This window comes from Venturia canescens, chromosome 1 (genome assembly GCF_019457755.1).
Source record: "Venturia canescens isolate UGA chromosome 1, ASM1945775v1, whole genome shotgun sequence".
NCBI classification, from domain to species: Eukaryota; Metazoa; Arthropoda; class Insecta; order Hymenoptera; family Ichneumonidae; genus Venturia; species Venturia canescens.
The window spans coordinates 17,203,522-17,229,457 of record NC_057421.1 but is presented as its reverse complement, the minus strand read 5'-3'; the positions used below and the strand labels follow the sequence as shown (position 1 = coordinate 17,229,457).

Here is a 25,936-nt window from a genome sequence, read left to right as displayed (position 1 = left end):
ACTTTTACAGAACGCAGAAATATACAGGAAAAGAGAAGGAATATGAAAGGAGCTGATTGCAATAAAATTTGAAGATTTTTGAGGCTGTCTCAGTCATTGTTACAGAATTTTTTTTCTGATAGCTCAAATAATCAATCGAAAACTCCGATAAAATGTTGCAGTAATTGTGAACGATGATAATGCGCATGCAAGGACCATTCGAGACGAAGAGGCGCCGGTATGGGGTTCCGAGGCCTAACGATGCAAAAGCAACATTTGTGAAACTGGCAAAATGCTTAAGCTTCACATGGCATCCTTTCGGAAATGTCAAACTTTGTCAGAATGCTCAAACGATAAAGGTAAGTTGCCTGAATTGGCCCACATTTCATTCACTCTCCTTTTTTCGATTTTTTGTTTTGAGTCGATTGAACAGTTTCTCGAAATCTTCTGCAAGTCGATACATTTAGAGTCAAGTCCCAAATGTCTTCACACGTTATTTGATAAAAAAAGCTGATTTAAAAATTTTCCACGTGCTAAAATATCTTCTTCACTTGCAAACTAGTTCCTTCTTTCACCAAGCACTTCCACTATTCTATTATCAATGTTTTGCAACTTGATGTTTGAACGCCTGATCAATTCTTTTCAATACGAAAACCTTTTGTGTTGGTAAAAATTAAGACGAATAATTACCAACGAAAAGACGTTTACATCGAAAGTGAGAAATTGCTGGTGGTAAAATATTGCAAAATTTTATTTCAAGAATCCATATTCAGAGTGACTACTTTTCGTATTAAATCTTAGAAGCTCTGTCGTCCAATTGAACAAACATGAATTTATAAGTATTAGTAGAAGCTTCGTTCGAAAGTATTTTGTATTTAGAAGTATTAAATTTTAAAAATCAGCAAGGCGATCGGGTAAGAGATCTCGGAAAGCAGAACAGCAGTATTTTTTCCAAAGATGTATGTGTTCACATTTGTATATGGTCTTATTTACATGTGTAAATATTACATGTCATATGTATATGTGGCATAAGTGTCGGTCGGTCGGGTCGAACCACACCATTCCGGCTATGGGAACTCTCAGGGTGTTTCTAGCGAGGTGGAGGAGTCTCGAGGTCGGCTTAAGGGTGTTTTACTCTCCCAGTAGGTTCAGAGTCCCATCCCACAGAGTTAAGCGCAAGAGCCAAAGTACGTTGGTGCGGTGGCTCGGCAAATACTTATTTTCTCTATATGTGTGAGAAAGTCTCGTGAACTATCTGCTTTGCTCCAAGCTAGCCAAAACTCTGTATATTCCTTTGAGGTTCTATGCATACATACAACTTGGAAGCAAGGTGCAAGCACGGAATTCTACGTGCGCGGCGATGGTTTGTATCATAAATAAGCACATACAGTATTTTTAGAATTTTTATAAATCTCCGAAAACGAATATTTTTTGTTTTACGGGATTACGTATTCAGGTACTGATACTATTAACGGTGCTCGTCTTTTCTGCTTGATCATAGAGCTTCATGATCAAATTTGAAACGTTGGAGTCCAACGAAATGATCTAAAAAACTCCCCAACAATTCCAGTAATTCTCCAATTTCGTTCCCTGCCGAATTTGCAATTCGTAATTTTTCATACTTTGCGAAATAAAAAATTGGTCAATTCCAAATATTTTTTTCCTTCATTTCGTTGAACTCTAACATGGCAAACTTCAGCTTCGTAGAATTTCACGAGACGAATTGGTATTGTAAGTACGTACGTATAAATAAGAACGATGAAATTGGGCAACGTTTAATTTTCCATTTCTTTGGAAAATCAACTCCGTTTGATATCCATCGACGGTATTTCTTGATAAATAATTCATTATCATTGAACTAAAAGAATTAAGAACGAATAGATTTTCATTTCAAAATTCTTTCCATCCCCAAGCTCTTTCCAGTCTCAATTATTAACGTATCGTAAACAAAAAAAGGGTTGCAAACCTTCTCTTTGATTCTGAAAATACAAGTATAATCCACTTTTCTTTGAAAGCTTCGTTCAAGCTCTTAAGAGAATACTCTGCATCTTTATCTCTCGTCCATAGCTGGTCTGTCAGATTTTATCTTTCTCTCCCGATCTCCCGTCAACACTGTAACGATCGTCCGCCGAGAATACTCGAGTGTCCAGTCTCTCCACATGGTTTCTCGTCTCTCGCACTGAATCGCGCACTCATCGTTTCTCCCGCTTCTCCATTATGCATACGCGTCTCGCCTGCGGTGCGTACGTGCGTAATCCGGGGATGAGCCTCTGCTGTTGCTAATGCTGTTCAGCGAACGATCAGAGGGTTGAAACGCTCGCGTTTCGAAATCCGCGTCGCTCAACTAACCCCCTTCCATCGCCCGCTTGGATGGCACCAACAACCCCGCCCGCCGCCGCCTACCCACCCGCAGTTGGATTTGTCGGGCGAATTAATTGCGCGAAGGACCCGAGGCGACACTGAGGATAAGATAGATATATACGTGTATAAAGTCTGAAGGGATGAGAAAGGAACAACTCTGTACCTACAGTGTTCGGTCTCCGAAAGCCTCGAGGGCGAATCGTGATCGGATTGGAGCTGTGAATTCAGAGTATACGGTACATGCGAGGCTGAGAGGCTTGAAGGAGTACATTCGTTGGCACTTTAAGGAGTGACCAACCGCCGATGCTCTTGAGGCTGTACATTTTTGAGCACTTCACAACTTCTCTTTCCAGTTCAAGATGATTTTAAATAAAAACTGGTTCGTAGTATGTCTTCAGTCATCGTGTGCTTTCGTTAGATCGTAAAGTATTCAGTAGAATGAGAAACACACACGATACGAAGGAATCCCCCATTGAGCGATGTTCACCAACCAATTATTGGTCTCCATGTTTAGATAAAAATTTAAAAGATAAATATCAGGCAGCAAGTGTATGCTTGCATTTAGACAGATAAAGCGGCCAATGGCTGATTCGAGGATGAACACACCCTAATGAACAAAAGGGTAAACATTCTGTTACCCTCGAGGCGTTTCGTCTCTCCGGACCAACTGCGACACCAGAATTGTCTCCCAGGACAAAGTTTCCCCGAGACTATGTAGACGCAGTCAACATCAGTTTTTGCTTCTCTTTGGCACTTTTCTTGCGTCGAAAAATTCTAGTGCTCATTGGTACAGAAGAATAAAGTGTTGGCGACCCAGCCAGCAATACGTGTACATATGTCGTCGTCTATTATACGGATGTATTCCGTTGCAGCGAAATTCGTCATCGCTAAATGGCTCTTCCTACCGATCACACAGTCGAACGAACGCCACATGTTATCGTGACTATTAACACAGCCATCTGCATGAATTGCGAAGCCAATTTGATGCAGTTGATCCAAAGACCGAGAAAAATAGAGTTGGCGAGATACGAGGAAAAAAAAGAAAATTTTTAAGCGCGAGATTGAAAATAACAGAAAAAATCAAGGGACCTTGGCGTTTAAAATTTCTGCCATGGGAAAAAAGCTTTCAGCGACCGCGTGGGCTATGACGCTCGATAATTGATCGGGGAGCGTAACGAAAATATTTTCCAAACTTTGCGTGACTGCCACAGCTGCATTCTCAGCCCTGTCTCTAGTTCCAACTGTAAATGTATATACATACATATCTATATGACCAATCGTGTCTATATATGTCGTCGATGGTGGCATAAATTTGACGCGGGCGTTACGAAAAAAATGGTACGATAGGAGTAAAATCGAGGAGTTGGAAGGGTTGCTTCGTGCGGTTTGGAAAAATAGTTAAACTAATCGCCTTATCTCGTGGGAGCAAAGCGCGTGTCTTTTCTTTTTCACTCGCTTTATCTCTTTTTTCCTGTCACTTCATATCCTTCTTTATCGTCAAAGAGATTTTTCTCGCCCAAAGGCGGGAAAAGGGTTTAATGGAAAGAGTGTGCGACGACGAGGGATTGGAACATTCGTGCTGCCGAGCGGTAAACAGATCGTGGACCTGCCTGATATATTACGACCTTTCGTTTTTATTTCCTCTCGTCCATCGCTGTGCTTTCTCTTACCTTCTTTTTCCTCCGTTGATATTATCGTGCAAGTATAATTGAAATTATGAAACCAAATAGAAGAAATCATCATAAAAAGCGGTGAACAACATTGCCTACGCTTTTTTAAGCCAGTAAAACAATGATGCAGCAGACTGTTTTTCTTATACGAAAAACGGAACTAAAATGGCAACTCCGTCAATGAAATAAAATCGTGGCTGCTCTGGCAAGCTTTATATGGACCTCAAAATCCACCACCCAACGACTGTTGGATCTAGCAAAATTTTATATGCAGTCCACGCCATTTTGCTCAGCCGTGACCCCAATTTCTAATTTGCCCAAAAATTTTTTTCATAAAATAGTACCCTGTGGAAGAAACATCGAGACCAATTTTACCGCCTGCATATCTCGAAATAATCAACGTATAAAAAAATAATCCTACATCAAATTTTTTCATTCTCTTGCATATAAAAAAAAAAAAAAAAAATAAGAAACACGAGAAATCAGCGTTATCAGAGGGGTTTTTTGTATTTGAGTTAAAACTATGCAACAAACTCAAATCCTGAGTATTTAGTTCAACGAATTCACGCATCTAGCAGGTTGCGAAATCCGTATCGTTACGATTTATATTCATATCTAGAGACTCGTCGCGCAGCTTCTTGATGACAAGTATTGCAATAAGCAGAGGAAGTTATTGAGGAATTCTTCATTGTCTTGTCCAGTTTATAATAACACAAAGCAATTCAGCTTACCCAATGTATGACTCGAAGCGTAGAAATTCGAAGCAGAAACAGTTGTACGATGCTTTAAGGATTTGTCGTATCCGCAACGATATCACGGGGTTGCATCTGAAAAAAAAAAATATGATGAAGAATATTAGATCGTTAGATTGACACTGAAGAAGAAAAAAATATGATTATGTGAGAGTCGAATAAATCCTACATTCAAAGGTTAACGACACTGAAAAATAGCCGCTTCTAATGCAGCTTCACAGTCGTATAAAAATTGATAAGAGATTCCGTCGCCATATTTTACATATTGGTCGTTTTCGCGTCACACTCTTACCTAGACAAACCGACAGGAGTGCACATGCATGGTGGGTCACGAGCTATTTTTGAGTAATGAATAATGGACATCGAGTTGTCTCCGTTTGGGAGCGAGCGGAAGGGTAAACTGAACGAGATGGCGAAAGAACCAAATTCTTGGCGATGGAGGAAACGACGAGAAATGTGATGTCCTCATACGGTCGACGAGGTAGTTGTCGTCGTCGCCTTCATCGGTGAAGGGAGGAATTGGGACCGGAAGTAGCTCGCTTTCGGAGATCGAAGCTCTCTTGAGTTCGCGCCGAGCAGCGGAAGAGCACCAGCGAATATGTATGCATAGGTCGACGAGGATGGAAATAGGGCTGTAAAGACGGGATGGGGTCAAGAGGCGATATGAGCGGAATGCTTTACGACCCCATTTTTCAGAAGATCAACATGCATTTTTCCATATCTTGGACCGAGACTCGCGGAGTCACCCTTCATCTTTGCATTTTCCTCAAACTAAAACCGTTTCTATATTCCATCTACAACTCTCTTTTATCCTCCATCTTTACCTCAGCCTAGTTTCGTTTGCTTCTACTTTTGTTTCTTCCATCATCCATTCTCGATCCTCGTCCTTTGCTTTTTCCAACGTACATGCAATATTATTTTCTTCACCTTTTTAACGTTATCTCTCTTAGTCCTTTGATCTTCATCTTATATTTTTCACACTTTATCTCAGACTCGTAACGCTTTTTAAGTTCTTGAGACATCCACGGATGAGGTGAAATTTATATTGTGCTTTTTGCCAGCTTTTCTTTCACCTTAAAAACCCTTGCGGAACCCACATCATTATCGAAATCCTGATTGAGCTCCTTTTGCTTTCGAATTCCATTCGCGATTCCTCCACTTGAGTGGATTATATATTCGCAGACTGAAGATTCATCTGCAAGGCTATGTAATTTCCTGTGCTTTCGTACAGTAAGGCAAAAGCGCCCATCAGTCTTAAGGGGTCTATCCTAATTAGTATTTTCAAAAAATCGATTGTTTTTTCAATTACATTTTTCGAAAGTATACATATTTAAAAGTATCATACTAATCAAATTTATTTGTCAATTTATTGATCAAATCTCTGAAACTATTCAACCGTTCCTTACCAAAATTTTATCACATGCTCTTTGTGACTATAACTGTAGCGCATATCATACGAATTTTTAAATTTTGAACGAAACTATTGTTTTTTGCAAAAAACGATGCAAAAAAATGTGCTCTTTCGTAGTTTTTGGAAAAATGGCTGTCATTTTGTTATTTTTGAAAAAATCAAATGTCGTATGATATGCGCTACAGCCATTTACTTATTGAATCTAAAACTAATTTTTTTTCTCCGATCATCAATTCCAGAGATTTTATCAACAGCGCACACCCATTTTTTTGACCTATCTTCTCCATTTTTCTGTACAAAAACTGAGTAAAATAAATATCAAAAAGAAAAAATGTGTATTTTAAGAGTGTATTTTTTAGGCCCAACACTTTTTATATCCATATTTATAATTTATACCGGTCAAAAAAAAATCGTAAAAATTGTCTTTTTTTTGCCCGATTAGGGCTCCTTAAGTAAATGGTTGACGTAGGCCACCATCAATCATCACAAACATGAAAAGATCTTCAAACATAAAGTCTTCCAGCTGCAAAGTATATTAAAAAAATCTTTCAATTATAACTTAATACACTTGCACTACAATACAATTGTTTTGCACAACAAAAATAAAAATTTGAAAAAAAAAATCACTACAAAGATAAAATGTCACAGAAAAGATGATCATTACTATCAGAATAATGCGAGCAATAATTGTCATGTGCAAACACTGCGTCGAAAGTCCCCTTCACATTCAGTAGACCGAGTAATTGTTGCAAGGTTTTTTTATAACCTATCCGAAGATAAAGTTAAATATTGTTCGTATATAGAGGTTACAAAGATGTTATATTGAGAATTAAATCCTGTTTATAAAGATATATGTTGTCACAGCCGAAGCCATGTAAAGTCTACGGTCATATGGTCAACCGTCCTCCTCTACAATAATTTATTATTCCAGCCGATTATTTATCATTATAAAGCCGAGTCTATGCAGATGGTTGGTAGGCGTAGAGAACGATATTCGTCAGTTCTATTACCCACGCGTTTCATTGTAACCAATCATTATCGCCTGCGGACTCTTTCCATTCCGGTTCCATGATGGTGCAACCAATCTCATGAAGTGTGAAACGGAGAGAAAAGGCGCTGGGTGTTATATCGATCCCGACTCTCACTGTAGAGAACGAGCGAAGGCAGCAAGTGCACTCCGCGAGCGCCGAATGTAGGGTAAGGGCATACAGGGCGAAACAAAATAAGAAAAGTTTACGATGCTGAAACCACTCACGTAATTTACAGCAGTTTCCAAACTGATTTCGTTTCAACCCTCGTGTATTAAGACAGTAATATTTTATCGATTATGAAATGCTAATATTTCAAGGTGGCAAAAGACGATTGAAAAAGAAAAAATGGTAAAGTACGATCTTGGTAAATAGAAAACACAGCTTTTACCGGTATTAATGTCGCTTCAGATGTGTTTATAGGGGTTGTAAAAAACCACTTCAAAACGGTCATTTCAAAAATATCTGCCCAACGCAACTGACGCAAGAAAGAAAAAATTGTCGGGTTTACCACTGCGATACATGACCCTATGATTACGTGGCACGAGAGTAATAAAACTCACGTCACTTGGCCGTCAATCGAAAGCAAAAGCTCCGTAGAATATCTCGCCGTTTCTTCATACACAGTCAACCCATACTTACATAGAACATTTTCCGACCTATAAATGTGTACGCTTCGCGCTATAGCACTGAGAAGAGTATTGGCCATTGAGGGGCAAAAGCTACCACTGGCTAGTGAAGGCCGTGTATACGCGTCGAGGTTGAGAAGCATCGAAGCGAAAATTCAGGAAATATGGATTTGCTTTTGCCAGATTTCCAGATCGCGTGTTAACTTTTGGGCGAGTATTTTTCTAAAAGAACACGATGGCGAGAGGCTGCGCAACAAGATTAAAAAAATTCAGGCAGAACCAACAAAACATACGTGAGAATCGTCTCGACGATCGATTTTTTAATGTCAAGGATAAACGCTCATAACTGTTAAAGCCCTTTAAAATTGAATCATTGCATATTTAGACAATCACTTAAACTCGATTAAAGCTTGGCGCGGTATTGTATCGTGACCCAAGGCTTCGTAAAATATAATTCAAAAAACAAAGGATTCGTTCTGATGAGAACGTCAGCTCATTCTACGAGGACAAGAGGAATTCCCTCTGACTGTTGAGGTACTCTATCATGCTCGAATGAGTAGCAAAGAAACAATAGTCCTGAAAAAAGGACAAAACCGTCGAACAAAAATGAAAGACAAAAATGAAAGAATTTCATACGAAACTAAGAATCAAGAATTTTCATGTTGAAAATTGACGAAATTTTTGTTAACTCGCTGCGTACCACTTACAAACCGTCGTAGGATTTTTTCTAATCCAATTATTCGAAAAACTATTTCGTATTTATTTCGCAAAGAGCTTCTCACCGTTTCGTTTGACAAAGTTCATTGCCAATTTTCCACTGTTCACGAATTCTTTGAGAAAATATAATAAATGTCCATGATTATTTGTATTTTTACAAATAAAAAAGAAAAAATCTGCAAACCTGCATGAGTTGAATAGAGAATGCAGATACGAGATCTGTAACTCAGAAATGTATTGAAAATTCATGTGTCCTCGGTTGCACATTTCTCTTGTCATGTTGTACACATCGAGCTAATATCAGTCGACATTGTCTTCGAATAAGAAGGTATTTCTTGGGCCACGTGTGCGTATCCCCAAAGATTATCATGGTGACCCCAGAAAGGGCGAGGGTAAGCGGCGTGTATGGGCGCGTGTGTTTGTGCGTGCGTATACGGTTGTACGATAAAACCGGAGAAATGGACAGTCTGTACTGTCAAGCTAGGAACATGAAGCTGAATAGAACGGGATGTTGCTGGAGGAGAAGGTGAAGGACTGCGCGAGGCTTCACCCTCGAGGGTGCCTTTTCCTGTACACACTCCGGTGGCTCCACTATTGAATGCGCATTGACGTCGTTTCTTTCCCGTACTTCTCCTATTGACTCTCGGCGATCTGTCGGATTTACGTTGACTGGACGATTAAATAAGGGTACCGAATTCGGGGTAATGATCAACCCCCATGTCAGTACGTTCCTACCAATTGAGGAAATATATCAAGAAAATCAAATATCAATTCTTCATTATCGAACGATTATATGGAACGTGTCTAATGCGTGAGTGTTCGTCGTGTAATATTGTTGATAAAGGAATTAACATTTCTGAATTGACCAAGAGTCGTGGGGGTGGAAGAGATGATGCCGAAATATGCAGCGTTGGGGTCCAATGAAATGATATTAAGAAAACCCTCAAATAATTCCAGTAATTCTCCAATTTCGTTCCCTGTCGAATTTTCAATTCGCAGCTTTTTAACCTGCAACGATACTTTGTGAAGTAAAAATTGTTCAATTACAAATGTTTTTTTCGTTCATATCGTTGGACTTCAACGTTGCAAACTTCAGCGTCGTGTGGAAGAGTCTGGGAAAATGGGATCCATTGTCGCTGTCGCATTTGGAAACAAAACAGAATGGCTACTCCCGTCACGATGTTGTTGCATATTAATGGTTTTGCGAACAAGCAAGGCAATATCTAAAACCTTTAGACGGGATTTGACGACCTAATATTTGACGCTGAAACTAAAATCATCTTCGAGAAGGTTGCACACACATCCACGCCCGAAGTTAGCTCCGGCTCTCGCCTCTCGCTTTGCAGCTCTTTATTTTACGCCCGCTTAGTTTGTCACACTCTGATATTTTGGTTGTATAAACATAATATGGGAATATTCACACAACATTTTGTGCACACGTATATATATCCGCGAGCTACGAAACTTTGAGTAAACATGTATAAGTTTCATGCCGTTTTCGCTTTCTCGCATAAAGGAGGGACGGCCGCGAGCACGACAGAATTTTGTATATAATAATATTAATATACGCTAGCGCATCACGACTTGCGCGCAACAGCCCCTTCCTTTTTTCTTCGCTGGTTACACCAGCGAAGTTCCGCATAACAGAAGGGAGAGTGGACTATCCATCATATCCGTCAGCTTGCAAAATACAAAGTACCCAGGAGACGTTGCAAAATGAATGTATAAGCAAAGAGAAATTATATGGATGAAGTAACAATGAGAGTTTCCAAAAATATACTTTTCAACTTGATGAGTTCGCCATTTTTTCATGATTTTTATTTTATCGTGGGAAAATACTGTTCCATTGTCGACAAGCAATTGGTTTATAATTTTTCATAATCGCATCCGTAACACGAACAATTCGAGGGGATCCAGAAATAAAAAGAAGCGTAATTTTCATGATCAGAAACGTAATTAAAAAAAAAAAAACATTAACTTTCCAGCATTATGCTTCAATTTACAGTTACATTTTCATGAAAATAAATTGAAGAATTCATGCCATTATTTTACCATTCTCGTATGGTAGATTCTTACTTAATGAGTTGCTTTCGATTCACCTCAAATCCGACACGTCGCGTGATTCTACGTAAAAAAAAAAACTCTGTGCGTGGAAATCTGTACAATCTTGCAATGAAAGCAGTTGGACACCGTTTCCATCGCATCGCTCTTTCCCCAACTCTCTCTCTCTCTCTCTCTTTCCTTCCCCTCTTTTCTCCCGCTCCCTCAGTATTCTCTTTATAGTTATATACTCATTGAGTTTAACCCTTATGATCGTGTGCTTTTGCAACGCGAATTTGCAAGCGTCAGAGCCTGTTGAAACTACACCTCGGGCCAAACTTCTCGTATTCGTCGGTGTCCGATTACCAGAGGGCACGCTTTCGAGATTAACGAAAGGTGATATATGACCGCGTTTCATATACATGGGATCTTCTATATCAAATTCTACAACCTCGAGGCTGGTCACTTATCATTTTGCTTATTGTATGATTAGTATATGTTTTTTTATCTGAACCATTGTTCCTTCTTCATTCGTCGGTTACTTCAATTTTGTACCTTCGTAATCATCGGATCGAGCAACTGATATACATTGAGCAATAATTATATTCCTAGCTCCAAAATCATACTCCGTGCTTCAATAAAACCGAAAACATTACGGATTTTAGGTGCATGAGAACGAGCGTTTTGAAAAATGTAATCAGCCAATTTTCTCCTGGAGGAACTGCACTAGAGACTAATTGAAAGTTTTTCCCTTAAAGGGATGGATCAGTCGGTATATCGCAACCGTGAGTGCGAGAAAGATAGCTGCAAATTTCGAAATCGAAATTCTTTGTTACAGTTTGACCGATTAAAAAAAGGATCTGCCAGCCCATTTTTGCCATCGCCCTGCGTAGGCTGACAGAGCCTTTTTGTAATCGGCCAAATTGTGTCAAATAATTTCGATTTCGAAAATTCCAAGTGAGGTTTGTCGACTGATCCATACTCTTAATGAGTGACAGCTACTGATAAAGTTGAACAAATTTTGAGGGGCCAGTAGACGATGTAAGTTTCAAGTCGGAATGTCCAATGTGTTGAGTTGGTTACATACAACAGAAAATCCAAATATGGTTAGAAGCAGATTCAAATATGGCAGGCGAGAGCACGGAATGTTATATGTGGCAGTTAGTCAGCTATATATTCTCTGCTTTACACCGGATTATCAATGAGTCATTGCCTCGTGGGCTTGGAATCGTTTCTTGGCCAGAGGGATGGAGTCTGTTAATACCTCGGGATATATAACTTCTTCGCCCTCTCGACGCGTCTTCGTCGCGCGTTCTCATCTGTTCCCACTCGATGTCACGAAGTATCTTAGGCTCGTTTGCTCTCACTGCGACATTTTGGCTGAACGATTACTGGATAATGACTTAGAGGAATTAACACAAGCGAATAACGATACGACGAAGCAAAACGTAACGTTGAACCGGTAAATTTTCATCAAGGGGGTCTATTTCTTGTGATGTGCGGTGTTTCATTAACGACTATAATCCTACACGAGTGTGAGCAGTTTTGAAGGTGATATATGAAGGGCACTTCAACCATGGAAAATTTTCTTACAATTTTGTTTCGAATCTTTAAATATTTGAAATTTGAAGATAAAAAGAGAAGAAAAAAAAAACAAAAAAAATTGTACTTTTGTCTTGCGCAGTGACCGTGATTGCTTCAGATCCTGTTGGCTCTAATTATTAAATCGAATCCTTGGCATTCATTACATTTTCCGAATACGTAAATTCAAACTTCGATATATCATTGTGTGACATTGTTCGACAACTTTTTTAGTGGATAATCTCAGACGATAAGTTTGTTCCCCTCCTTTGTTTTGATTCTTCGGACGTCTCGTCGAGTCCGATGTTCATCCGATGAGATCGGTGCAAAAGCTCTTTGGTCTTTGTCGCAAAATTTCTGTCTGGTTGTGGCGCTGTTAAAAGCAAACCGAGGCCAGACTACTTGCTTTCTCGTAGGATGTTGTAATACAAAAAAGTAGCTGCAACCGCTCTCATCCTCTTTATTTGTCTTCCTCCCTTTTCATGTATGGCTTTCCGTCGAACATCTTCCTTATTTCTAGTTTTCTCTTTAAAAACTGGACAAAGGGTCTCGCGATGTAAAATAAAAAGAAAATGAAAAACGAATAAGCCGAGAGAAAAAGGGGCAGAAAAGGTAAAAAAAGAGCATCGGCCGGTGATCCGAAGCGAACAAGTCCTAAAGCAATGTCCGCCCTCGCTTTCGCCAGTTCGTCGATCTTCAAGACAAATATTATTCCGAAAAATTGGATTACCCTTATCGGGTCTCGGCACACTTGCCACTCTGGTACCGAGCATATAGCACCTCTGGCATCAGGTGCACACACAGACATGCACGCGCATACAGGGGTCGCGCGCGTGCGCATAGGAACACATAGAAACCCACGAATACAGATATATAAATTTGAGAGGGTTCAACTTGAGGATTGCCAGGGTTCAGTAAGTCTTAGCAAGACGCGGACCGACGTTTTGTGGAGCGAGAATTCAGACTCTCTCAATCCTTCTTCTTTCTCCATCTTTTTCTCTACCTCCGTTTCGCCCCGGTACGAGGGAGGTTGCCGCGCGACCCATGTCGGAACGTTGCGACGCCATTCTCGCGAAAGCACAAAGTTCAATGCTTTTTCTCCTCTCCTCTTTTCAGCATTCTCCTTCTTTCTCGCCCCACAAGTCGCTAGATTGTCGATTCAACCCCCTCACCAATAGACCGCAACTCAACTTCGGTTCTCTTATCGAGGACAAATATTTGCTGAAAGACCGTAAAACGAATAATGGCAGCGGTTTTACCAGAGGTTGAAAAATTACGTTGACTTTTCTGTCACACAGAGCAAGAAAGCTTCCGCTTAATTAGCGCAAAATTCAGCTCCCTATTCTCTTATTTCCTTATTCTCTACACGCTTTTTATCATTTTCTTGCTCGCTATTATTCAATAATACGTTATTGATTTTTATTGAAACAATAATGGTGAAAAGTCTCGTCGATTTGAAATAAAGAGCAAGCCAAAGGGCGGTAGAGGTTGGTTCACGTTTTCGACATTATTTTTCTCTCAAGGGTTTATAGAGGTCCAGAATACGACAAATGGAGCTCTTCGGTTGCTCCTAAAACTCCGCTGTCGGAATCGTTGAGCGATTCTAATTGAATTCGGTTCGAAAGTGGCTATCGATTTTTTGACGAAAGTGGACCGTTAGAGGCGAACGAGGGTGATTCAGGGAGTCTCGATACTCTGAAATATAGACTACCTAATATAATTCCACAGGGTAATCCAAGACCCCAAAACTGTACGTAGACAATAACGAGATAAAATGGCCGCTGGATTTCGCCTTGTCCAAAGTTAAATACATATTCCTTTCATCTTTTATTTATCAAAATCCATTAAAACTTTACTCAACTGAATGATTTTCATTTGAATCGTGCTTCGATTATATAAAAGGATAAAAGGAAAGAGGAATAAGTTGGCCGATCACGTCAGTAAATTATTGGATTCTGGATCGTCCTGTACGGGATAGACACAGTTGGAGGAAATCCTGAGCCTGTCAACGTCGCGTACGTGAATTCCGGATTGATTCAGTACGCTCATCGGGTGGATTGAAACGCGAACGTACGTAACGCCCACGTTCGGAGCCAACTGTACTGCCCTAAAATCGGCACCAATATTCGTTCATTTATGTATGGCTGTGTATACATGCATTCGCATTCCACACACATAAGCGTACACCATCGTTCTCTCGAGTTTGGACATAACAGTTGTCGAAGTTTATGCCTGGCTAACTGGAGCTTAAACCAGTCGGAGGGTCGAAAGAGACAGAGACGATGAAATAATTTGTATATCTGTATATTCTATATAAGAGCAGCGGTTAGGTAGGATGAACAAGATAGTGAACATTCGCAATCTCAACTGAAAGGTCGAAGATATACTGTGAGAAGCAGAGTATTGAGAGAGAAAGAGCGAGAGAGAGAGAGAGAGAGAGAGAGAGAGAGAGAGAGAGAGAGAGAGAGAGAGAGAGAGGTGGAAAGGGTCACTCACAGACGCGAGAGCGAAGCATTCAGCCAACGGGCAAAGGCAGTTGCGCCATGAATGTGTTTATGTGTGTGTACGTGTATATCTATGCGCGCATGCCTTTGTATAAAAGCGACAGAAACTGGCGAGAGGATGAAGGGTGATTTCTCTCGTAATATCCACTGGTTGTGCGCGAAGTATATCGATACGCGCCATATAATGCCGGCATTAATACACCCTTGGCAAAGTAATAGTGGAGCGGGACAGCGAGGATCTCCACCCCTTTCCCCCTTTTTCGCCCTTTACCCTTATTTATCGAAAGCATTACGAAACGCAGACTTTTAGTCATTCGCATAAAGCAATGTCAGCCAACTCGACGCAGATTAAACGAATTTCAGTCCCAAGCGGGATCTTCAATTTGGAATCTCATTTTATGATGCTTAAGCCTCCGGCTCAAATACTTTTACTGAAAACGTGTCGCGCGCACAGGCGACGAAAACATGCCGCAATTCATCGTTAACGATTTATAGAATCGTGGCAAGGTATTGTTCAGCTTTTCTTTCCTATTTCTGACTCGGAAGATGTTTGGCGAGGGCAAAAAAGTAAATAAAGAGTGAGACTTGAAAAAGAAGAATAAAAGGTGGATCTGAGTGAAATCAAATCGCCCCATCGAATAAACGCATCCAATGCCACATACCATTCTTCCATGATAAATTCAGAATCCAGTAAAGGCATGTGAAAAGGAAGTATTTATTTTTTAAAATTCATTCGATGCGTCAACGCGTTAACGTAATTGCATGCGTTGATGAAATTCAATATTGAGAATAACTTCACTCATTGTTACTGTCGAACAAAATGATGCCCTCCACACGTTCTTCGAATGCGAGGAATGGAGAGTGTGGAGGGCCCCACTGGAGGAAAGGTACGGGAGCATAACTCCGGATAATATTGTCCGGGTTATGCTCCTGGGCGAAGAGCCTTGGGCGGAGGTCGACCTCTTTGTTGAGGTCGTCCTCCGCCGCAAGCGGGCCTTCGTGGAGGATGGGACGCCCTGAGGGGCGTCCAGGGAGATAGAGCGCCACCCCGAAGTAATGCGAAAGCGGTTCCGGGGTGGTTGCTAGGAGACCGGGGATGGGGTTTTTAGCCGGTAGTTCCGCTAATGGAGAGTCCGGCACACAGGGGGCCTTTCAGGCCCCCCCAGTGCGTAAATGCATTTTCCCCAGCCCCGGTATATAAATTAAAAAAAAAAAAAAAAAAAAAAAAACTGTCGAACAAAATAAACTATTTCGCGCAGTCGTGATCCAAAACAACTACATCTTCTCATCTACAGGCTTCTGCTGTACTCGTCACAGAGTACGGTCGATGATAATATAACGATACTCCAATGGCAAATCCGAAACCCCTTGGAGTAAACTCAGTCGAAGAGTCTCGGATTTCCAGCATTGTATAAATAACTATTCATGCAATATCCTGTCATCAATTTCAAAGATGTTTCACACTGTGCTCGAATTCAATGGGTGCGGAATAACCGGAAGTGGGAAGCAACTTATTTGTATAGGGATAACCGGATATATATATTTATTTTGAAGTGCAGCGTCTTGAAGGCTTTTGTGCAAATCAACGCGAGATAAAACTCTTGCGTATTATTTCCATGAAAATAAAATAGGTCAATGGTAGCACAATTACCAAATGTATTCACGTGGACAATGAAAAATCACTGTTGCGCCAAGTGATAATCCATCGAGATTTCTATTATAAACATAAATTATTCCGATTGTTGCAATCGCTGCGTCGCGAGTATCCCGGAAATGAAGTGCCACGAATGGTAGAAGCGGCCAAACCCAGCGGCACCTTCGCTCGGCGCCAACAATTTCAATCTTGCATCCCCCAAAGGGGTTATGCCGCCGTTCGGCGGCGAGATGCGATGCATGCATATATAATCTCCAAGAATGCCCTAGACTTGGAGCCTATGGGAGACAGAGTGGAGAGTGGAAGCAGAGCGAACGAGACAGGAACAGCTAGACGCTCGTTCCTCAGCGTGCAGGATCGTTGACGGTAATACTCGATTTTCGGCATGACTACGTCACGATTATGTGTCCCGCACACGAATGTCGTCTCGTTATGCGATCTCAGGATGCGTGCGTGCGTGATTGTTGTTTAGCAAGGAGGGCTTGCTGTAAGGTCGAATTTCCTTGCGTGAGAAGAGGAAGATGCAGAGCGAGGGAGCGAGTCAGAGAGAACGAGAGGGGGCGGGGAGCTGAGGCTCAAAAACGATGAAACGAGGTGAAGGGATGGCCTGAGGTACTCCGAGGTGAGTCTTGGGTAAGGTTGGGTATGACTAGGACGAACATTACATCGTCGACGCCAGGCGTCGGCAACCTTCGTGTCGTAGTATTGCTCGAGAGAGCAAGATGAAGGGAAAGAAAGAGAGAGAGAGAGAGAGAGCGAAGGGGGGATGTTTCACGCTCGAACGCCACGGAGATAGACGCCGGGTATACCGGTTTCGGCTGAGGGAAGATATATAGGCCCTGGCTCTACCCTGCTCCTGACAGGTATACGTGAGTACAAGGGGAATCTGTACCATTTACCGTACTATGTATACATGGACCCATATGGGCATATATATGTGTATACGTAAATACAGGACATTCCACGCTAAATCGATAAGTTACTGATCCTCGTTTCTTGGACTTGATCCACTATTTTTCACGCTTCCCCTTCTAGTCCCAACGCGATTCCTCTGTCCATGTTTCTTGGAGTTTCGTAATGAATTGTGTGACAAAAAATTCTTCAAACTTTTTGAAAATATTTACAATAGCTGAGCACACTTGGAAGATTTTACTCCAAAAGGAGACACATTCTTAAGAACCGTAACAAAATATTAACACGTACGTATATTTGAAACGTTTTTCGAATGATTTCGTTCTAATTTTTAAAATACAAAGTCCTCAATATCCTGTTTTTGATATCTCACAAGAAAAAAATATAATCGTATGGTATCTCACGTATAAAGAAATTTTAATCTCCACTTCGCACTGAGAACCTGAACGTGAATATAAAGCAATCGACAGAGAAATCTTTGGAGCATTCAAAATAGCGATTCAGTCTTGAAGCTCTTGTATATAAGAAAATATATACGCGAATAAATACATATGGAGGGAGAGAGAGGGGAAAGCAAAGGTGTACGTATATATAGCGTTTCACAGATAGGATTCATGATACGCAAGTATTTGTATACGAATATATATTTGTATACGTGTACGTGTTGGGGTGTTTTGAGTATATATGTACGGTCGAGGCAGCAGGAGGCTGGTAAACGATCTGCTTGAGAGAGTACACGTCGAAACCATAATCTTGCTGGGAGCATCGACGAGGATCTCGCATCGGCGATCCTAATCGTTCGTGCATACTTTGGCGGACGTAAAACGAAGCGATCGACGGTGGCGGCATTGAGGTACTAGGTACAGGGATGGAAAGTTAGAAACAGAAGGATAGAGAGAAGGAAAAAGAGAGGGATACAGAGATGCGGCAACGGTCGAATCTAGCCAGGCGAGACTAATTCGTGAAACGAGTCTATGAGAGACCTGCCATGGTGCTGCGTTGTTGTTCCTGCCACTAGAGCTACGCTTCTACTATTTCGCTTTCATTGTGGCTCTCATACGTCTGGCACATCAGGCCATGACACCGCCAGAGCAAAACACACCACTTGGACAGAGAGAAAATTCTCTGGATACCTCGTGTGACGATTCGTGCAGCTGTGCTAGAAACGCCATCGTGTAACGAGATTTTCACTATTTCAATGATACAAATAAGATACTCAGTCGACGACTCTTTTTGTTCTTGTTCATACCCCTCAATCGATCAAAGTTTAAATAGAAAGTGACTATAGAATTGGATGAAAAAGTGCCAACGCATTTGAAAAATCATTGAATAAAATAAATAACGTTTTCTCTTAAGCTGAACAATTTTATGTGGAAATGGACCACGAGGATGAAAGATTTGTTTTATCCACGTGGCCAACCATAATAATAGTTATCATATATAATATATAATAATAATAGTCTTTTTAACGAAAAAAAAAATAGTTCTTGCAAGTTAAATAGCGAAAGACTCTCGTCGAGTGAATAAATACAACAAGCATGATCACGCTCGCTGCTCGCTGAAGAATCATGGAGCTGACGGAGCATTGAAACGCAACGGGACAGTCTTTTCTGTTTCAAGTTTAAAGTGGGTAAAACTGAAAAAGTACACTGGTAACAGTTATAACTGGAGTCCCTCCATTCTATTTTACAGTTTGCACGTGGAAAGGTCGCCCGTTTGGACAAACTCTTTTATCTGGCGGGGCTGGTGGGTAAATTTTCCCAGGGTTCCATTTTCTTACGAGCATGTATATACGAAGAGTCATAACGATAGCCTTGAAAGAGTCTATACAGAGTCTGCAACATCGGAGCAAGTACACTCAGGGAGAAGAGAGAAGAGCAAGATGCACCGTAGTTGCAAAAGCTTCTCCGTTACCGCAGCAAGTCTTCCAAGGATTCCGGGGAAACTGGTAGCTTGCTCGAACGAACAAGCATCCAAGTAAAGCACCGAGAGGAAGAGGCGAGAGATCTCTAGGAATAGTAGTTTCGAAATAGGACTCTCCTTCCTTCCTATCCTTGTGCTTCTTTTTTTTCTGCTGTGCGATCTTCCAGCGATCTTAGTTGACTCGGTTCAGACTTGGAACCGTTTCCCTCAGCGACAAAGATGACAACGAAATGTTCCACCAAGATAGACTTTTCCACGGTACGTGTAACAACCAGTATGATTCCCTTGACACACGAGGAGCTTCTATGAAATAGGAAAAATTTAGACCGTTGAGGCCCCTAGTATAAATGAGTTTCTCCGTGAAAGGTTGAAAAAAGTGTCTCCACGGTGATATGTGATAATGTCCAAAAGGTGACGAACCCGGTAGACCCGAGAGTCATTTCGCTACATCACAGTTTCACGAAACGTTCTAGCTTGCAGCTATCGAAGAGAGTCCAATCGAAACTCGCACAATTTATAGAAAATTCGAGTCCCGCAATCGGCATGGGAAATATCTGCTGTTTACATATTGAGAATACGAGACTCTGAGAATTCCTGAAAATCGTTATAGAGAAGTGCTCTGAACTGTACCAACAACGAACGTTAATACGGTCGAACATGTAAGTACTGACGCTGGGGTTGGAGTAGACTACAAACAGAGAGGTTAATAGGAGTGAGATTAGCTCTTGGGTTGCGTACAATACTGCAAGTATATCGGCTGCGCATTGCATGTAAGGCGCAGTATACATAGGGAGAGAGGATTGTTAGAGCTGAAAACTTAAGGCTCTGGAAAGGTGCTTCAGAGTTAAAGCCACGGAGGTGTAACCGGACTCGAGTGAACGTGGAAGCGAGCGGCAATAGAGTGTGCGCGCACACTCCAATTTTTCTTGGTAACATTTGCCCACACAGACGAAGATATATGCACGTATAGGGATTTACTGAACGTGTAGATATGCGAAGAGATTGCAAAAATGTTGAGTCGAGGTATAGGAAGTTCAGTATTGGCGACGTGTACATCATTAACGGTGTTCTTACCTGCTGCTTTGCAGTTTATAAGATTTTTTTTTGTCAAGGTGTAAGCAAACGATCGACAGAAAGAGAGTATAACGAACGAGAAGGCTGCGAGACGAAGGGTTGCTCGCAGCAATATACGACGCGCGGGCTTTCTGATCTAGAAGCAGGTTGCATGCACACCAAGATTGCATAATGACATAATATTCATGGCAAGGGTGCGGCGACGAGGTGGTTTCACATCTGCACACCGATAGCACCAGGCATCACCTTCAACCGTCTCGTTGAGGGTGGCACTGTTCTGCGTGCTTACGCTCGCGGCTCCACGACGGGTAATAAGGGTGTCGAGACCTTATATACACCATCAGCTACCGTTGCCAATTCTCTCTCTTTCCCCGTCCTTCTCTCCTCTCTCTCTCTCTCTCTCGCTCGGTTCCTCTCCCACCCCCTTAACCGTCTACCTTCCTTCTTGCCTGTACATTTACCATAACTAAGCATGGTGGCCCGGTAAGATGTATAGCTAGGGAAGCTGCTGCCGCTCCGTCGCCATTGGGAAACTAGCTGCAGAAGGTAATCACCGTGAACATGTATATGCGGATAGCGTATCGGTAGTGGCGTCGACGGCGTTACTCAAACCCGACAAGAGACTCTCCCACCTTGAGCTTCGCAAACGCGAATGGATGGGAAGGCAAAAGAGCCGAAAGTTAGGGCTGACGGGTGGTGGACACATTTTTAATTAAGACAGTTTCGAGGCGTAATTAATTTTATGACGGCCCAGACTAACGACCATCCGTGCGCACCCAACTTTCAACGCGGAAGTACACATAAACATGCAAAGACACGGTACACGCAAATATCGCGAGTTTACTGCTTGATTTTCCTCTATCTTCTTCTTATGGGCATATTCAACAAGCCCGAATGGAATAGACATTGATTGTCAAAAGTCTTGCACGTTACTTCCGATGCACGCGAGATGTACTTTTAATCATTCGTTTTGTAACTGCCGACGAAGTATACCAAGGATTAACGTCGTTGTTGATACTGACGAATATGTACATAAAAAATTCTATAAAACTACGTGTATAGTAACACGAGCAGCTGGATGCAGAAAGCTTTCATTAAGCCGCACCGAAGTTCGAGCTGTTAATATATCATCGTCGGGGAGGCACCTTGGGCTTCTCTCCAAACTTAATATTCTTCAAACTTCTCCTGTAATAACGCTCTCAATTATTATTTTAATTTTTCATTTATTTATTTTTTTTTTTATTTTTTCACTTTCCGAAGATTTTCTCTCAAGTCTATTTCGCGGTAGTTTTTCTCTTAATCGAAGTATATGGAAGCGATGCACGAGCAACGGGCGTTGAGTGTATTAACGTCTCTCTCTCTCTCATACCTTTTCGATGTGGTGACGTTTACCGCGCGTAAGAAGAGAAAACGAGGGTGTTTCTCACACCCTCTGTTGCGAAGCCTGCGAGAGGAAATGCGTTCGTTATACACCGCGAGGGGAAAGAAAACGCAGCAGTAACTGAAGTTTATCTGTCGTTAAATAAAACGGGCTGTTAAACGACAGGCGTTACTGGTACACCACCACCAGCTCTCTCACTTCCGCGCACATGTTCAGGTTATCCAATAAACGATACTAAACGTTGCGTTGCATAACCTGTATGTGTGTGGGTGCTTGTGTACAAAATAAAGAGTACACGTGAGTATAAATACCGTTAGTTATTCATCATTTTGAGTAAATGGTTGTCGTACATATTTTTCTCTGGTTTGCGAATAAGCTTTGACGATAAGTACAAGTATTTACGCGTATGTCGGTTGTTGAGTAAATAAAATGGGAATAGTCGCAAAGGTGCTTGTGCTATCCCATTTCACAGTGAATATAAACGGGTAAACAAAAATTTTATTAATCAACTTTCAATTCATTCTTTATTGCATAATATTAATTTCTTTTCCTTCCAAAAATGAACTTTTTTTCAATAGATCTACAAATGCCAGTACACCAAATAACTTCGTACAGAATCGAATGAATTTAAATAGTACTTTTCAACACTTGGTCGTCACGATGCTTATTACACCCAACGCCTCCAGCTCACCCGTTTATTCGTCGGTTCACAATCTATTCAAGTTTTTTCCATTCTTCTCTCAAACCCCCCGGTCTCAAGTTGCTTCGTCTCGATAACCCGTATATGTTTACGCGTCAAAAAGGTTATCAATATAACGGAGAAATACTCCCTCCAAACGAAAGGAGCGAGCGTCACGAACTTTTGCTCTTCTATCGCTCCAGAACACACAAATATGCATTGGCGTACACAGCACTCGCGAAAGATATAGAATACGTAGATGGCGATGCTGCGCGAGACCTGAGTTCTCCTTCGATATAGCAATGCATTCTCCGGTACCACCAATCCAACGTATATATACATATGTATTTGTTACGTTGGAATACATCAGTACGCAGCGAAAGATAAAACAAGACAAGGAGTGAATAGAAGTATAGTTGGAGCACAAGGACGAGCGTTTATAGCTATCCGTAACACTATAGCCACTTCGCTATATCATACTGTATGCACCCGTGCTTTATATATGTATCTATGTATTCAAAATTAATATATATATATATAAATATGTGATAGAGTATGTAGTACACTATAGAAGCTCGCAGGTCCTGCAGGATAATATTTAGTATTCCCGTGGCGGTCGCTGTCGCGGCTTATAATATTTCGCGTCATATTAATATTCCATAGGGATATTCGGGAACAGGAATAGGAACGGGGAAAACGCGCTCCGCTGAGAGAACTGCTCCACCATCTCCATGTTCTCCTATTTTCTCATGCGCTTCTCGGGCTGAGCTGAATTTTATATATATATACAGCGATTTAGGTGGATACTGCCGCATCTCTTTCCTGCTTTCTGGTTCTCTTGATATATCCCAGGTACACACGACTAGCTAAGTATTTAGTAGCCCTATTTATGCATGTCAAAACTTTCTTTTATTGCCCACAAGCCTGATTCCGTTGGCTACGAATTCAGCAACGTACAGGGGCGAAGTTATTCTTGATATATCCTATTCGTTGCGCACGCTACCATCTTTTTGGACTACTCACCCTCAGATTCAGCTACGCTCTAGTCTTGCGAATGAACTTTGAAATTTCTGCTCTCTCTCTCTCTCTCTCTCTCTCTCTCTCTCTCTCTCTCTCTCTCTCTCTCTCTCTCTCTTTCTCTCTGCCTTGTACGTTAGTTTATTGTCTTTTTCTATAATGCTTCAATTATTATATTTCGTATGTTTTTACAATAAATAATGTATCGCAACATTTTTTCGTAGTTTAACACCTCAACAAAGTCGTTAGAGGGATAAACCTGCGAAAAACGGCACCATTGGCCCAAGCTCGGTGCAGTACAGCGCCAACTATACATGATGGTTGGACGACCGTTGGCGATACAACTTGGCCAACCGTAAAACCATGGTTGGAGTGATAGCTACGGTCCTACGGTAGGCTAGAGCTCGGGACCAGTATCGGCTCAGCGTCAGTCTTGACAACGGCCCAACGCTGGGCCGGTGTTTGCCCAATGCTAGCCCCACATTCACCCAGCGAATGCCTGTTATCGATTATTTAATTAAATAATATTTATATTCAATCATGCTTATTTTATCACTCTATACAATTATCCGTCATTGTGAAAATTTTGATTAGTTGAAAAAAAACAGTTCCGTATATTTTCTTTAGAGTTGAAATTCTTCAGAGGGGATTCGAACTGCCTACTTACAACTTTCCTACTTAATGCCTGCCTAGTTTGGCCAAGACGCTAATAACCACTACACTATCGACTACTTTCTATTTTTGTATCAACATTCTCCAAATAAAATATCGGGCCTATTCTGGTATTGTATCATATATGTGTATATTGAAATAACGTTTTTAATTCTCAACCAATTTAGACCAAATTTAATACACAACAGTAAAATCTCCGGAAACAAAATTTCATGTAATTCGATAACTTATTAGCTCGTACGAATTTTGGTAAGAAAACTGAAAAAAGTTTAACCCTCAGCCGATTAACTAATAAAGTCGAAAAAATTAAATGACTAATCTGTATATTATTAAAAGATACACGGCCCGTCTTGACTCATTTTGCCAACACTTTACTTTAATAATCGTGATTGCAGTTTCGTTGAAACGTAAGACTTTTCCTTCCAGAAAGGTACGTTAACTTCAACGTTCTGCATCTTTACCGACTAATCGTTGGGTTATATCGTGTTAGATCTCTGCAAGATAGATAGTTGGAAATGCAGCAGTACTCGATGGAGTATTTTCTCTCGTGTGAGGTCTTAGTTGACAGGGACAGCTTAAGCAACGTTGCCCCAGCCCTTGCATCAAACGGATAACAAGATGTCTTGAATGTAGGGTCAGATAGTGTGACATGTATTATATACAGCCCCACAAATCCTCTGGATACAATACGAAATGTCCACAGACAAGAGAGACAATCTTACGAATATTCAGAGAGATAGGACCGAACGGCTATGTACAGCCTCACAATCCTCACAATTCAGGTTGCCAGAGGATCCTCGTGGGTTCATACAAGAAGTCGAAAATCCCAAGGGAGCCGGGTTAAAACATCAGAAAACACCTCCGGGGAAGTGTGGAAACGTTGAAATCTTCGCTTTTCTCGAATTCGAGTTATAGCGCTCCTGTTGTTTCGAGTTCGAAGCGAACGATATAGTGTTCGAAGCGAACCAGCTCTTACGGGGGCACATTGAAGAATACAAGCTGAGTGTCTATGGTCCGGGTTTAAGTCGGTAGAATACCGCATTGTGTGGGTTATGGATGCGAGTAGATTGCGTAAAACATTCACCTACCAACGGGCTACCATTCGGCGAGTTCTACTGGTTCCCACTATGGATAGACAGAGAAGGAACTTGTGTGGAGTCTCTTGAGCCCTGAGGAGCAGTAAAACGTCAGAGCGAATCGAGTTCCGCCAGTACTGGATTCCGAAAGAGTCTTAGCAACGTGCTATTTCTTACCTTCTCGACCTACTTCTTTCGCTCTTTGTTCCTATGTTTAATAGAGTTACTCCTGATACATATGCGCGTGTGTGCAAGTGTGAATGTTCCTGGCTTACCGATGACACAGACAGGAAATGGTGCTTGATTCAAAATAGAACGAACGAAAATCTTGGTATTTTCGAAAATACTCCAATTTTTAGCAGAAAAATATATATAAAATAATTCTTCTAAAAAAATATCAGCTTGATAAACGATGCGATGTTTCACTTCTGGCTACTGAACCCCAGGCACGGTGAAAAGAATTCATTCGCCTCTTGTCAAAAATAGAAACGCTTTCAGGGAATCTCGTGAATGTTATATTTTTAAAAATCCAGCTCTTTACGCGCATTGTCTCGAATACTGCAGACCCAAATTTCGTCAACCGACGAGTTTTTTAAAAAAACTTATGACTGGAATTGCCTCTTTAACAGTGAGTTTCAAAAAATCCCAATGAATCATTTGACAATCATGTCGGTTGTTTTTTCAATTTTCTCTTTGTATCGGTACCTGTAAGATTAAAACCAACCGTAAGCACCACATTACGTATTACCAACAAACTGTATTATTTGGAGGATAATTGAGATGAAAAACCTTCGAAAAATCTGTTTGATTTGATTACCTTTAGTATTCCAGACAAAATTTAAGCACCCTCAATTCGTGTGAACGTGAGAACTTTCC

The 25,936-nt window shown here is 41.1% G+C and overlaps 1 protein-coding gene across 4 annotated transcripts in view; it reads right to left on the bottom strand.

The window, feature by feature from the left end:
- Positions 1-25,936, bottom strand: part of LOC122409151 (uncharacterized) — a 178,856-nt gene that overhangs the window by 134,986 nt on the left and 17,934 nt on the right. For all 4 annotated transcript variants that reach the window (XM_043416487.1, XM_043416504.1, XM_043416480.1 and 1 more), the window contains exon 3: positions 4,742-4,837. The gene's annotated coding sequence lies outside the window, so the exon portion shown is untranslated. The remainder of the gene's footprint in view (positions 1-4,741; positions 4,838-25,936) is intronic.